Source organism: Giraffa tippelskirchi, chromosome 11, assembly GCF_054371585.1.
Source record: "Giraffa tippelskirchi isolate mGirTip1 chromosome 11, T2T-mGirTip1v1.2.pri, whole genome shotgun sequence".
Lineage (NCBI taxonomy): Eukaryota > Metazoa > Chordata > Mammalia > Artiodactyla > Giraffidae > Giraffa > Giraffa tippelskirchi.
In genome coordinates this window covers 147,578,199-147,581,323 of record NC_137285.1, presented here as the reverse complement: position 1 = coordinate 147,581,323, position 3,125 = coordinate 147,578,199, and positions in this window count along the sequence as shown.

Genomic DNA, 3,125 nt, shown 5'->3' with positions numbered 1-3,125 from the left:
GGGGGCCGGGTTACTAGTTACGGAAGGAAATGACGTCAGGTCGGCTCATCAGTTACCTGGAAACCAGCAGAGGGCCACGCCCCTTACCGCCCTTTTGATGAACTATTGGCAACAATCATCAGCTGGGCCTGGGGCAAGTTTGTAGGAAGGTCAGTTCTGTGAATATGGTGCAGATGAAGCAGGCACTGGTCCAGCAGGGGACGTATGGGAGGACAGTCATCTAGGGTGGTCTGAGCATACAAACCCTCGACCCTTTCCTCAGAAGGCTGCCCAGGTGATTCTGCCTGTGTTAACGAAGCAGTCGGCCTAAAATTAGCATTGAGAGAACACTTTCTGTTGCACCTTCTACTTACAAAGTGCAGCGCCTCCTCACACTGCCATCACCCCTCTGCCTTAGCCAGATAGGGCAGAGGCTACTCAGGTTACGTAGTGACTGGAGCTGCAAACACTAAGAGTTGCTCTTTGGCTCTGGCGTCCAGAATCCCTGACCTTCCCACTCCTTTTGCACCTGGGCCCCTGCTGTCTGCATAACAGAAGGCTCCAGAACTATCCTCAGGTTTGCCGCTGGGTTTCCATTCTCTCTTCATTTGCTACAGATATTATTTAATTGGGGGAAAAGTCCATGTAAGAAAATATTTTATCACCCACTGTGGCCTCATTGGAAGTGCTTCCAAAATCTACAGTGTTTTCCGCATTGTGGGATTCTGTCCTATGCAGAGTAGATGAAAACATTCAGATGTGCTAAAATTCTTGAGAAATAACAGAAAATCTGATGTGTAGGGTTTTAGATAATTGGGACTTTTTTGCCTGAAAACAATACCATGAAACAAATGTTAAAAACACATGGTGTCAGATACAGGCCGATAGACATTACTTTGCCAACAAAGGTCCATATAGTTAAAGTTATGGTTTTTCCAGTAGTCATGTATGGATGCAAGAGTTGGATCATAAAGAAGGCTTAACACCGAAGAATTGATGCTTTTGAATTGTGGTATTGGAAAAGACTCTTGAGAGTCCCTTGGACTGCAAGGAGATCAAACAAGTCAATCCTAAAGAAAATCAATCCTGAATATTCATTGGAAGGACTGATGCTAAAGCTGAAGCTCCAAAACTTTGGCCACCTGATATGAAGAGCTGACTCATTGATGCTGGGAAGGATTGAAGGCAAGAATAGAAGGGGATGACAGAGGACAAGATGGTTGGATGGCATCACCAAATCAAAGGACATGAGTTTGAGCAAGCTCCAGGAGACAGTAAAGAACAGGGAAGCCTGGCATGCTGCAGTCTATGATGTCTCAAAGAATCAGACACTATTGAGCAACTGAACAACAACAACTACATATAGAGTGCAGTATTGTGTTATCAATTTAGGGAAAAAGCTAGTATTAAGTATGAACTTGTCTGGTTTTGTTTTGTTTTTCTTAAGCAGCAGGGACAAGGTCGAACTAACCTAGCAACTTGACTACTACTATATGTTAACAAAGCATGTTGAAAAGTATTTCCACCCTGTGATTAGGATAAGACAGACAACAGACAGTATAATATGATGCCTAAAAGCAAGGGCTAAAGAGTCAATCTGCCTTGTTTAAAGGTTAACTTTGCCACCTGGTAGATACATAACTTTTAACAAGTGACTTAACATCTCCTAATGCCATTTTCCCATCTGAATTTTTTTTTCTTTCTCACATTTAAAGAAATCAATATAAAATTCACAATGATAGTTGGAGATATTAATACCTCCAAGGCTCAGACACAACCTCTACCTGAACTCCAACCCCAGAACACATCCCCAATCAGGAAGGAACTCACAAACCACAACTTCTCCTTGAGGAGTAAAGGCTTTGTATCCCACTTCAAGCACCCCAACTTTTAAGACCTATACCCAAAAGATAAGCCCCCAACATATCTGGCTTTTAAAACCAACAGGGCTCATGTTCACAAGATTCAAAGGGCTATAGCAAACTGAGAAATGGCTCTTTAAAGGCTTGAGGGCAAATTTACCCACCCAAGTCCAGCACAGAAGCAGCCTTTTGAAAAAGTATCCAGGCTTTATGTCAAAGAGCTTTCCCCAAATTAAATAGGTGTGAAACCCAATCTCTACCTATCTACTCTGCAATTTTAGCCAAAATTATCTGAGTATTAGCCAAATCCATGTAAATTGGGGGGTAATAACACCTCCCCCAATGCCTACATTATGTGATATCCTGCATATGACTACAGCTATGTCACACATGACTATGACTATGTCAGCTCTAACACTGTTTATGATTCCCCAGAGTAGGTTTTCACACACAAGAAAATCACCATTTCCAGAAGATATACAATGTGGTTAATTCTGTTACAACATCTGGCTTTTCAGACTTTTCCTAAAGAAGCCACATCTCTGTTTTAGGTCTCTTCTTCCCAGAAATGTGACTGGATGTGAATGTCAAACAAGGCTAAGAAGCGAGAGAACCAGGGAGATGTCTCTGGAGATGGTTTCTCAACTGATAAAAGCCTAAACACCTAGAATTCTCAAAATAATTTACAAAGAATAAGCTATGATAAACCTAGACAGTGTATTAAAAAGCAGAGACACCACTTTGCTGACAAAAGTCCATATAGTCAAAGTTATGGTTTTTCCAGTAGTCGTGTACGGATGCAAAAGTTGGACCACAAAGAAGTCTGAGCGCTGAAGAGTTGATGTTGTTGAACTGTGATGCTGGAGAAGCCTCTTGAGAGTTCCCTGGACTGCAAGGAGATCAAACCAGTCAATCCTTAAGAAAATCAACCCATTCATTGGAAGGACTGATGCTGAAGCAGAAGCTCCAATCCTTTGGACACTTGATGTGAAGAGCCAACTCATTGGAAAAGACCCTGATGCTGGGAAAGAGTGAAGGCAAAAGGAGAAGGGAGCGACAGAGGTTGAGATGGTTAGACAGCATCACTGACTCAATGGGCATGAATTCTGGCAAACTCCCAGAGATAGTGAAGAACAGGGAAGCCTGGCATGCTGTAGTCCATGGGATCGCCAAGACTTGGAATGCAACTTAGCGACTGAACAACAACAACGTTTCACCCAATTCCCTTGACATTAACCACATACATAAAGCACAATACTTCTAGTTCCATACAAGTCTCATATT